We start from the raw sequence: 13171 nt of genomic DNA, 5'->3' as shown, positions 1-13171 counted from the left end.
TCTGGAGGTATTTACAACAGTGTGGATTCCAGACTGGGGGTGGGGCACCATGTTTGTATGCTTAAGGGAAGACTGCAGCCGAAAGGGACAGATGAACATAAGAGAAAGGAGAAATGATTGTTAGTGTGAGGTTTCAGACTGGTTGAGTAAGGTTTCAGATTGTTAGAGTAAATGGGAGAGCGTCCAGATGGAACAAATCTCCCTTCTCTGGTAAGAGTTGCTCAAATAGCCTGCCAGCTAGGTTGCATAGTAGATAAAGCACTGAACTTGGAGTCAGGAAGACCCAAGTTCAAAACTAGCCTCAGAAACATACTGTGTGACCCTGAGCAAGTCACTTAACTCCTGTCTGCGTCAGATTTCTCATCTATAAAATGGGGATAATATTAGCACCCCAGGCTTGTGAGGCTCAAATGAGATAGTGTTTGTAAAGCACTTTGCAAATTGTAAAGGTTACAGAAATGCTAGCTATTATTGTTGTTATCTCAGCGTTAACTCTAGAAGCCAGACCAGGAGAAACCACAGAAACAAGCTGCCTTCTAATCTAAGCTTGACCATCTTGTGGACATGAGCTTCTGAATATATCCCTACCCACATTTCTACCCTTATTTAATAATACTTGATATTTCTAGTTCTCCAAGCTCTTTACAAACATTATCTCAACCCTGTGAAGTAATCGCTATGGGGTACTATTATCTCCATTTAATAAATGGGGAAACTGAGACTCAGAGAGGCTGACTTGCCAAAAGTCATGCTATTATTAAGTATCAGAGGCGGGTTCAAATGCAGATCTCTGTTGCTTTCAAGTCCAATATTGTTTACAGAGCAAAATACTGCCTCTCTAATTATTTCATTGTATTCTTCACACACAACATTCTAGCAATACTGAGTTAGCTGCTATTAGTTCCTGCTCTGTAGTCTCCCACATCTGTGCAGAAAATGAATTTGCACATCAGTTGCTGGCATATATAAATATGTACGTATATACATACATGTATACATAAATACATACATATACAATAACACATATTTATACACACAGTAAAACTCTACTGGCATAGCCTAAGAAAACCCAGGATCATCACAGTACCACAGTGAGAACTGAAAGTAGAACTTTTGTGGCAGAAGACATAATTAACTATACTCCAAAGGAGAATGTGGCAAACACATAAGAAGGGTACCGAGTACTATATGGGGAGATGGAACGAAGTTTGATGAAGCAGCAGGAAGAAATAAAACAAACTCCCCCCTCTCAAAAAAAAAACAAAAAACAACCCTCCTCTAACACATCTAGAAAACACACCAGACCACATCCTTATTGGGAAACCCAAGTGCTATGTGAATTTAGAGAGGGATGAATTTTTAGCTTTCAACTGAGAATCAACTAGGAGAATCAAAGAAAGCTTTATATAATTATATGTGGGGAATGACATCTGAGCTGCATTTTGAAAGTGAGTAGAAACAGGCAGAGATGAGGAATAGAAAACACTTGGCAGGTATGCTAAGACACACACAGGAACTATATGAACACAGTTATAAAACATTCTTCATGCAAATAAAGATATATCCAAATAATTGGAGAAATACTAATTGATCATGGGTAGGCTAAGTCAATATAATAAAAATTATAATACCATCTAAATTAATGTACTTAATCAGTGCTATGCCAATCAAACCATCAAATAATTACTTTATAGTATTAGAAAAAAATAATAAAATTTACCTGGAGGAACAAAAGGTCAATAATATCAAAGGAATTCATGGGGCGGGGGTGGGGGGGAACCATGAAGGAAGGGAACCAATGATTTGGATATAATTCCTAATTGTTTTCCAGAATGGTTGGACTAGTGCCCAGATACACTAACAATGCATTAGTGTACCAGATCTCAAACTATGCTTCAAAGATGTAATCATCAAAATAATTGGTACAGAATGAGATATAGAGTGGTTCATCAGTGGAACTAATTAGATACACAATATTTGAAGCAAATGAGCCTAGTAATCCAGTTTTGGTAAGCCCAAAGATTCTACTTATTGCAGCAAGGACTCACTATTTGACAAAAACTGTTAAGAATACTGGGAAGTGGCCCCCTTGGAGCTGCAGATAAATTCCCCCACGTCCACCCTGACTTCAGAGTTACCTGATCCACTCTGTTGACGACATGGCTATGATCTTCAGCTACTGGGACTTCTGCGGGCTGGCCCATGCCATTCACCTGCTCCTGGAATACAAGGATGCAAACTATGAGGAGAAGCTGTACTGTTGTGGGGAAGCTCCTGACTATGACCGCAGCCAATGTCTGGAGGTGAAGTTCAAGCTGGGCCTGGATTTCCCAAACCTGCCATACCTGATTGACCGGGAACATAAGCTCACCCAGAGCAATGCCATCCAATTGCTCGAAAGCACAACATGTGTGGTGAGACTGAAGAAGACAAGATTTGTGTGGACTTGCTAGAGAACCAGGTCATGGACTTCCGTATGCAGCTAGTCTGGGTCTCCTACAGCCCAGATTTCGACAAACTGAAACCTGGGTACCTGGAGCAGCTCCCAGGTCAGCTGAAGCTCTTCTCCCAGTTCCTGGGAAAGCAGACATGGTTTGCAGGGGACAAGATCACTTTTGCAGACTTCCTCATGTATGATATCCTAGACTAGAACCAAATGTTTGAACCCAAGTGCCTGGATGAATTCCCAAATCTGAAGGATTTCCTTGCCCGCTTTGAGGCACTGGAGAAGATTGTGGCCTACATGCGCTCTGACAGATTCTATAAGCTGCCCATCAATAACAAGATGGACAAATGGGCCAACAAAAGAGCTTAGCTATGCCAAGACCCAAGCAGGAGAGGGGCTTTCCACAGGCCCTTCTCTGCTCCGACAGACCTGGTTTGCTTGCCAGGTTCCCCTAGCCCTGCCCTTGCTGTTTCTGAAACACACTTGTGTCTCCCTCCAGCCTGCTTCCCACTGTTCTGGCATGGTTTAGGGGAAGGTATGGTCACTGAGGCAGGGGAAGGGCCCAAGGGCAGGGAAGACTGGCTAGATCCCAATGGGGCTAGAAGAAGGGCCTCATTCCCTCCCCCACCTCCATCCTCCCTTCCTGCAACTTTGTGAACTTGCTCTGGAAATTAAAAATAAACATGAATCTGTGTGAAAAAAGAAAAAAAAAAGAATACTGGGAAGTAGTTGGCAGAAATTAGGGGCACACAAACATATTACACTGTATAACAAGATAAGCTCAAAATGGGCATTATAATTTTAGACATTAAGTATAATAGCACAAGTAAATTAGTGGGATATGGAAGATATTACCTGTCAGATTTATGAATAGAGGGAAAGGTTCAGGTCAGAACAAGAGATAGATTCACAAAAAATAAAACTGATAATTTTGATTACCAAAAAAAATTAAAATGTTTTTGCACAAACAAAACAAAGCAGCTAACAGAATAAAATTTGAAAACCTGTGGGGAAATCTTGGCAGCCAGTTTCTCTTATAAAAGATTTGTTTCTCAAATATATAGGGAAATGAGTCAAATTTATAGGAATAAGAGACATTCCCCAATTGATAAATGGTTAAAGGGATATGAATAGGCTGTTTTTAGAGGAAGAAATCAAAGATATCAATAGACCAAATGAAAAATGCTCTAAATAACTAATAACTAAAGAACTTCAAATTAAATAAATCTGAGGTACCACATACCTCACACCCATCAGACTGGCTAACAAGAGAAAAAGGAAAATGACAAATGCTCAAGGAGATATGGGGAAAAGAGGTATACTAATGTATTATTTGTGTATCTGTGCACTAGTCTGGCCATTCTGGAAAGCAATTGGGAATTATATCCAAAGGGCTATAAAACTGTTCATACCTTTTGACCCAGCAATATTATTATCAGGTCTATAACTCTATAAGATCAAAGAAAGAGGAAAAGGACACACATGTGCAAAAATATTTATAGTAGTTATTTTTGAGGTGGCAAAGAATTGGAAACTGAAGGGTTACCCATCAATTGGAACATGGCTAAACAAGTTATGGTAGGTGGTATAGTAAATAGAGGACGAGGGCTAGAATCAGAAGACTCATCTTCCTGAATTCAACTCTAGCCTCAGACACTTATTAGCTGTGTGACTCTTGGCAAGTCACTTAAACTCTGTTTACCTTGATCCACTGGAGAAGGAAATGACAAACCACTCCAATATCTTTGCCAAGAAAACTCCATGGAGTGTATAGTCCATGGTATCATGTAGAGTTGTACACAACTGAACAACAAGAAGAAGATTAAGAGAAAGGATGGGAAGACTCAAAGACAAATTCAGGGTTTTTAACCTGAGTGACTAAGAGAATGATATTGCTTTTAACAGTGATAGGGCAGTCAGAACAGGAGACCAGTTCAGTTTTGAACATGAGTTTGTAGTATAGTGAGTTACCCAGGTGGAAGTGCCCAAAAGACAGTTGGAGATAATGCTCTGGAGCCTAGGAGGAAAATCAAGGGTAGAGATAAGATTTGAGAGTTATTTTCATAGAAACAATAACTAAAAACTTGGAAGGAGACAAGAAGGTTAAGGAAGACAGAGTCCAGAGAAAAGGGAGCCTAGGAAAGAACCTTAGGAAATCTTTGTTTCATGTATAAGAGGAAGAATAGGTACTGGCAAAGAAGGCAGAGAAAGGGACATCTAGGTGGCGCAGTGAGTAAAAGCACCCGACCCAGAGTCAGGAGGACCCGAGTTCAGTTCCGGCCTCAGACACTTAACACCCACACAAAAAGAAACTACCCCTGTAACCTTGGGCAAGTTAACCCCAATTGCCCTCCAAAAAGCAAAAAAAAAAAAAAAAAGGCGGCAGAGAAGGCATAGTCAGAGAGGTGGTAAAAGAGCCAGGATAGTGTAATATCAGATAAGCCAAGGCAGTTGTTTGAATCAGGAAGGGGCCAGTCAACAGGGCCAAATGCTATAGAGATCCAGGACGATGAGTACTGTGAAATGACTACTGGTAGAGCAATTTCAAATAGTGGAGGGAAATAATGTCAGATTGAAAAGAGGTTGCAAGATTAAAAGGAGAGAGTGAGGTGTGATGAAATGGAGGCAGCAAACAGACTACTCTTTCAAGAAGTTTATCAGCAAAAGAGAATAGAGACATAAAATACTAACCCTTGGGGTAGAAGGGTGGAAGGCAGAGTTTTCTTGCCTGGAGGAGACTGGGCCATATTCACAGGCTTAGGGAAAGACAGTAGTGGAAAAGAAAAGCTTTATATATGAGAATATGAGAAATGGAGAATGATTGTTAAGGTAAGGTCCCGAAAGCGAATGGGAAGGATAAAAGCAAGGGCACAGAATTAAACAAGAGGAGAATGTACTGAATTGCCTTTGAGGAATCGGAAAGCTTCTATAGTGACTCCAAACTTTTTCCAGAAACAAAGGCTCATATTTTTAATACCAATATTCTAACAGCACAACTTGCAGAGTATTGCAGTCTCTGAAGAATTAAAAAGGAGCATCACTCATAGATCTATAGAGAGGTATGGTGGGTATGGTCAGGCTGAAAACTTATAACACATTAGGAATTTTTAAAAACTGGAGTAGAGGATGTCACCAAAGTAATTTATGAACAAAAGAGATGGGCTTCTCACATGAGAAGAACTAGTGATAACCACTGGATAACCTGAGTACTCCACTGGCATTCTCGTGATGTCAGGAAAAAGTGAGGCAGGTTTTTGGCACATTGGTTGGCCCCACTGGTGAAATTCTGGAAAGATATGGATAAAGAGTCACACAAGATGGGCAGAGGGGGATGGTTTGCAATCTGCATCATTTGAAGAAAATCCACATTGAGGAGAACACAGATGTATTTCAGTGTTTGAGTAGTTGGAGTTGCACAACTTCAGGTAGATAAAAAAAAAACTTAGGGGGAACTCAGAGGAGAGAGAAATGGAAAAATAAAGGGTTGAGCAAAGGTGACAGGAATTAGGGTTGCTTAGTTAAGGGAAAAACTGACAAAATTGCATATAACAATGGGATCCAAATATTGTCTATGAAAGCATAACACATTGTTACAATTAAGTCTAAAGGCAATAATATATCAGCTCCCCAGGGCCAAGTGATTCCCTCTACTGCTTTAAGGATTTTTTATTAAGTGAATAGTTAGGAGTATATTCACAATTACTCTAAGGCCCCAATTAGGAAAATTCCTAACATATGGACAGAAGTTTGACTATTTGCTTTAATTTACCTCTGGCTTCTTTGTGTTTAAGGCAAAATTCAGGTTATTTGAAACTTTCAGGTAAAGAAGCAGCCAAGGATATTATAGTGTCTATTAATATATAGGCACTGGAAGGGAAAATTAGGGGAAAAGCCAACATTTTCCTGAAATGTCCTCCAGTCTTCGAGGAGATGGGCACACCTGACAGTGATAGCTTGAATATTCTGAACTAAGATGGCTTCAGAGCCAATGGCCCTCCCTGATCTCTCCTCTGCTACAGTTGTCTAGCCTTCTCTTTCTTCTTTTGCTGCTTTCTCCTGGGTTACTAATTCTTTCCAGCTCAGCCCTTGATGTCCAACTGATTGACTCAATAAATGTTCTTATCTTAAAGTTACTAAAAAGTAAAAGATTATTTTTGTTGTTTAGTTGTATCCGACTCTTCTTAACCCAATTTGGGGTTTTCTTGGCAAAGATACTCTAGTGGTTTGCCATTTCCTTTTCTAGTTCATTTTACAGATGAGAAAACCGAGTCAATCAGCGTTAAGTGACTTGTCCAGGGTCACATAGCTAGTAAGTGTCTGAGGTCAGATTTTAACTCAGGTCTTCTTGAGTCCAGACCCAGCACTCTAATCCACTGCAGCACCTAGCTGCCCTACTTTTAAGTGAGGTGGGGCAATCCTTGTAATGTCATTGGTCTTCTTCAAGAACAAAAGACAAACAAAAATAATAACAATCAATGGACTCTCACCCAGACAAAAGAATACTGTGAAGTTGCTTTTTACTAGATTTCTTCATGGATGAAGCAGTCTACCATAGATTAGATTTTCATTAGATACTAATTGGTCAATAATCTTGCATATTGTGGGAATGATAATAACAACTTTTATGTAGCATTGCAGAGTTTGCAAAGCACCTTACATATATTAGCTCATTCAATCCTTGTAACAACCCTATGGGGTAGGTGCTATTATCATCCCCATTTTACAGATGAGGAAACTCAGGCTGAGAGAGGTTAAGTGACTTGCCCAGAGTCACACAGCTAGTAAATATGTGAGACTGAGACTTTGAATTCATGTTTTCTTGATTCAAAGTCCAACACTCTCTATTATGCCATCTAGAATAACTATGAAAATGACTAAGATAAAGACAGCAGTGCTGATAAAAATGAATTAAGTTTCTTTAGCTTGAAAGGAATATTGAAAGAGAATCTCTTACAATAAATATATTTTATACCATTTATACTTAGAAATATATATGGCATAAAACACATTTTATACCTTGATCTTTTCAACTTTTTTTCCCCCAAAAGATTTCATTTTATGAAATATATAATCAGATCACAAAGGAATTTGGGGGATGGAATATTTTTTCCATAACCCTTAAATTATCCTAATAATTTACTTTGCTTCTGCACAAAGTTGGCCTAAGCTTAGGAGGTAGGAGAGAAAAGGAATATTTTGCAACCTTCAGACTCCTCCCCTGTGGATGGGAAAGAGGAGATCCGTGCTTTGCTTTCTTCCTCTGTAATTAGCACTCCCAGCTTTCTGTTGGAAGCTTGAGAATTAAATTGACTTGGCTGATCTTAATTTCTCAGTGAAGGCATATGTGAGGAATTCCCATTTCAGGGATTGGTTATGGAGCTGGACAACTAGAGAAACACCTTAGGATGGCTATGTGCTCCTCTCAGTTCTTCTTTATTGTTCTGTAATGGGGATTGGCCAGTGAGCCCTGTCCTCATGAGCACACTCAGCATGCTCTGCCGAGTCAATTTTATTTGGACTTCTGAGCATGGGTTCAGGAGTCTTTCAACCGACTGCTGAGTCATAAATGACAATGCTTACAAAACACAAATCCAAGGTGATTCCTCTTTCCTTTTGTGCTATGATTGAGAGAAAACATGCTGGAAGCCTTCTCATAGTAGGAGAGGCCTTAAGACTTAACCTCCTCACCTAGAGACACACATGGCTACGAATTTTGCCAAGTACTATTATTTGTACTTTGCCTCTTTCTGTTTATATCCTGCTCTTAAATAAAGGAGTATTAGACCAGGTTGCAACCCTATCAGCTTTAAATATTCTAGAAAGGAAGACTCCAGAGATGCAGGAGCTGGACTCCATGCCAGATTTTTCAGACAGCTGAGCCCTGTGAAAGTCAAAGTGTCAACTGACCTGCTTGACCCAGCATAGAAATAGCTGTCAAAAAAAGGAGTGTCAGTGATTTCCTCATTAGCTATACCATATTTAGAAGAAAATGTAATGGAGTAAATGCTATATATAAATTCCTTTAAGTTTGAGCCCATTCCCTGCCCCAAGGGATGAAGGTCGCATAGAGGAGAGTAAGCTCCTAGATAGGGAGAAGTTTATACTTCTGTTCTTGCTTAAATATCGCTTGTGAAAAATGAAGTTAGTTAAATGAAACTGAAGCACTAATCACTGGCTATTGACACTGGGAAGAAAACACCAAAGTGGATGCTTGTGCTGATAGCATCAGAGAAAGAACTGATGCTCTCTCAACACCTCTGGGGTATGCCTAGAATCCTGAGATGTGGCCTTTCTCTAGGGGACCAGACTCATTATGGATAGTATGCTTTTAAGTCCTATTACAACCTGATCATTCTCCTCTAATGGTATATAACTGTCCTTCCAAAGATGCAGTGGCTGAATACAAATACTCCAGATATGTTTTGACTAGAGTGAAGTACAACACTTCTTTTATCTCCCTCATTTTTAGGCATTAGCTTATATTAATGCAGGTTAAGACTATCGTTTTGGGGGAAAGCTGTCACACAATGCCACCGATCTATATGTAGCCACTAAACGGTCCAGGCCTATTTCACTTGAACTAGTCACATCTCTTATCTGATACTTGTGCAGTGGATTTTTAAAATTTGAGTGTAGTTTACCTATTGCTTCATCATATTAGATTTATTTAAATATTTTAGCTTTCCAAGATCTTTTGGGCTTTCATTTTTGTTATCCAATATGTCAGTTATTTTCCCAGCTTTGTGTCATCTACAAATCTGATAAGCAGGCTACTTATGCTTTCATTCAAATCATAAAGAAAAATGATGAACAGAGAAGATTAAAATACCTCATAGGATTGTGGGGAAAATACTTTGTTGACCTTAGAACACTATATAAATGTGATTTACTATCATTAACAGGCCAAGGAGAAGGTCCTATAACATCCCCCCTAGGGATTCCTCATGACTGATAGTGATTCCTCACCACTCTTTGAGCCCAGTCATCTAGCCAGTTCTCAATGTGCCTAATAGTGCTGTCATTATCTCATCACGTTTGCAAGGATATTATAAGAAATTTTCTTGAAGGTCTCACTTCCACTCAGGTATTTGACCTCTATGGCCTGCTCCTAAACCACAATAAGTCTAGTAAGTAAACCTAGCCAGAAGATCTGTGAGGCTGATCTGGCATCCCTTGTTTTTTATGAATCCATACTGGCTCAAAGTGATCAAAAGTGACTGCTTCCCTCTCTGAGTTACATAAACCATACCTTTAATAATACTTTTTAAAATTTTATCAGAAACCAAAGTCAATTTTGCCATTTAATTATCTAAGAATTTACCTTTTCCCATTTTGGGAAATGAAACATTTCACCTATCTCTAGTCCTGTGGTCCTTCTCTTATTTTCCATGATTAAAAAAAACAACAACAAAACCTTACATGTACTTAATAGAAAACATAAGCTTCTCAATTCAAATATAGAAGCATATCTCAACTTGGTAGGTAAGCCATTGGGCAAACAATCCAACCATGATAACTTTTCTTAGTCATATTCTAAGATGTGAGTGATGAAGTAGTAAGAGAGGTATCATGGTAAACAGCACCAGTTCAAATACTGTCTGTAACACACACACACACGCTATGTGTTGGTAGATAAATTCCTTAAACTTCCATTGCCCCCATTGGCAACTCTCTGATTATAAATTATAAGGGAATAGATGGCCGATCACATAGGTAGAAAGAATTTCCACGTCAGCAGTTCTCTAGACCACTGAAAATACAAGCCTGATCCCAGCCCTTCATATTTCTCCCCTTAACCTTTCCCCACCCCCCACAAAATCTAACAACCTAGGGTAGAGCATTCTACTATACCTTGATAAAACAATGGCAAGTTATTGTCCTGTGTATGAAATAGGAGTGGATGCTCTACACCTACCATTTTTGTTCATCTTTTCTTATTTCCTTGCTCCACCTTGTGGCTTAAAATGGTGCCAGGGCTCAGAAAACTTTTGGTAGGGGCATTAAGCAGTTCTTAATTTCTGGTTGAGAACTGAAATCATAGAACCTCTTCTGATAAAGCTAAACATTCTTCCAACTTCTACCAAAGGGCACAACTTTCCATTTTTAAGCAAGAGTTTCCACTTCTACTATAAGAGTTTCTTCAATCATATGTTACTATCCTATTTCTACAATGCAGTGAATGAGTTTGGAGATGACTGCGGATTCTAATTCATTCATACTATCATTCAACAAAAACTTATTGAATGCAAGGACTATGTGTGCAAACTCTTGCTAGGTGCTGTGGGGAATATGAAGAGGTGTACAGGAATAACAGCTTCCTGCAGGTAATAAGGATTCACATCCCATATCTATAGGACACCTCCTTTAAATCCATATTATACTATGTGACATTTTTAAAAAATAAAATTTTATGCTTTTTAGTTATCTGGCATATTTTTTTTTCTCCCTTTCACCTCCTCCTTCCCCACAGAGGGGTGAAAAAGGAAAAAAAACACTATATAAGCAGAGTCAAGTAAAACAAATTTCCATAATGGCAATATCCCAAAAATGTTTGCCTCATTCCACCTCTATTATAAGATGGACAGCATTTGTATCATTGGTCCTCTGGAATTATGGTTGTTCATTTTGTTGAATTCATTCTTATGTCTTTCGGAATTGTTCATTGTTTACAGTAAGGACATTATGGCATAAATTAGTTTATGTAATATTGGAATTAATTGCTCTTTGAGTATTTGATAGAATTTGCTTGTGAATCCATATTGTCCTGAGTTTTTTACTTTAGTAGTTTACTTACAAATTTTTCTAAAAGTGGGTTTTTTTTTAACACTCTATTTTGTGTTATGTTAATCTGGATAGTTGGGGTTTTTTTTGTTTATTTGTTTTTTGCTTTTTGGAGGGGGAAGGTAGGGCAATTGGGGTTAAGTGACTTGCTCAAGGTCACAGGACTAGTTTTTTGTGTTAAGTGTCTGAGGCTGAATTTGAACTCAGGTTCTCCTGACTCCAGGGCCGGCACTCTATTCACTGTACCACCTAGCTGCCCTGTAGTTTTTTTTTTTTTAAATAATCAACCATTTCATTTGTCAGTTTTATTGGCATATAGTTAGGTAAAAAAAATTTTCTAATAATATCCTTTATTCTACATTTATTATGAAATCACCTTTTTCATTTTTGATACTGTTAATTTTGTTTTCCTCCTCTTTTTAATCAAATTAGCTGATGACTTTTCTATTTTATTTTGGGGGGGGGACTCTTACTTTTATTTATTAATTAAATGACTTTTCCTTTTAGTTTCATTATTTTATTGATTTTAGGCTTTCTATTTTGGTGTTTAGATTTTAAAAATTCATTGATTTTCTAGTTTTTTTAGTTACATGCTGAATTTATTCAACTGTTTTTTTCTCTCTTTTGTTGATGAAAATGTTTAGAGATAAAAGCTTTCCCCAAACAACTGTTCTGGCTGCATCCAAAAACTTTTGATGTGTTTTTTCATTGTTGTTATAATTTTTAATTAAATTATCTGTTATTTCTATAATTTGTTCTTTGACTCCCCAATTCTTTAGGATTGTTATTTTGTCTCCATTTGATTTTTAATCCTTTCTCCAGCAGCTTTTATTCAATATAATTTTATTCCATTGTGGTCAGCAAAGGATGAGTTTAATTGCTTTTTGGCATTCGTTTGTAAGGTTTTTATGTCCTAATACGTGATTAATTTTCCATCCTTCCTTTCCTTTCTTCCATCTCTTTTTCTCACTCTTTCTCTTATTCCCCCTCTCCCTTCCTTTCTTTTCTTTGATCTGTGATTTCATTAATGTAGGGAACTCCTGGATGAGGAAATTCCCTCTACCAATTCAGGCCAGAACCTTTTCTTCAGTTTGTAGTCTTGGAGGGATGCCTAGAGCACTGAGAGATTAAGTGACTTACCCAAGATCCTTCAATCAGCATATAGTACAGGTGTGACCTAAATTCAAGTCTAACTGGTTCCAAGACCTATTCTCTATTTACTTTACTACCCCATTTCTCTATTAATTTTTTTGTAAAGGCATCATGCATAGTTGAGAAATATATATATGTATAAAAATCTCCTGAGATCTATCATATCTAGTTTTCAAAATCTTATTCAGGTTTTAAATGTCTTTATTATTTATTTTTTGGTTAGATTTGTCTAATTATAAAAGAGATATATTAAGGTCCCCCATTATAGTTTTTACTGTCCTTTTCTCCCTGCAACTTGTTTAGTTTTAAGTATGTAGATACTATGCCATTCAGTGCCTATATTTTAAGCATGGAGATGAATTCATTATCTATGGCATCTTTCAGTAAAATGCACTGTTCTATCCTGTTTGTCTCTTTTAATTAAGTATATTTTTGCTGTTGCCTCTTTTAAAATTGTGATTGTTCTAAACACTTTATTTTAACTCTATGTGAATCTTTGTTTACGTGTGTTACAAACAACATAAAAGATTCTTTTTTAAATTCAATCTGCTATCCTAATCTGTTTTATGGATGTGAAAGAAGTGATTATTTTCTATTATGTTAGTAACCAATTATTAAATTAGGATTCAGGTTTTTCCTTTCTATTTTCTCATTCAGGTACTAGTCCTTGCAGGTAATTCAATCAATCTCTGAAAGACACTGATGATAGATAAGATTGACCAAATCCTCTGGATACATACTCTGCAAAGAAGAAATGGAGTAGCCCTCATAGTCAATAAAAGGGTGAAAAAA

At 37.7% G+C, this 13171-nt stretch overlaps 1 pseudogene; it reads left to right on the top strand.

The window, feature by feature from the left end:
- The first annotated feature begins 2088 nt into the window (after nucleotides 1-2088).
- On the top strand, nucleotides 2089-3162 carry LOC138152083 (glutathione S-transferase Mu 3-like; annotated as a pseudogene).
- Nucleotides 3163-13171: the final 10009 nt, after the last annotated feature.

Source organism: Petaurus breviceps, unplaced genomic scaffold (assembly GCF_028583685.1).
Source record: "Petaurus breviceps papuanus isolate PSGF00001 unplaced genomic scaffold, PetGlider_PUasm1.0 90919, whole genome shotgun sequence".
Classification (NCBI taxonomy): Eukaryota; Metazoa; Chordata; class Mammalia; order Diprotodontia; family Petauridae; genus Petaurus; species Petaurus breviceps.
The sequence above is the reverse complement of the archived record's forward strand: the minus strand, read 5'-3'. Positions and strand labels throughout refer to the sequence as shown.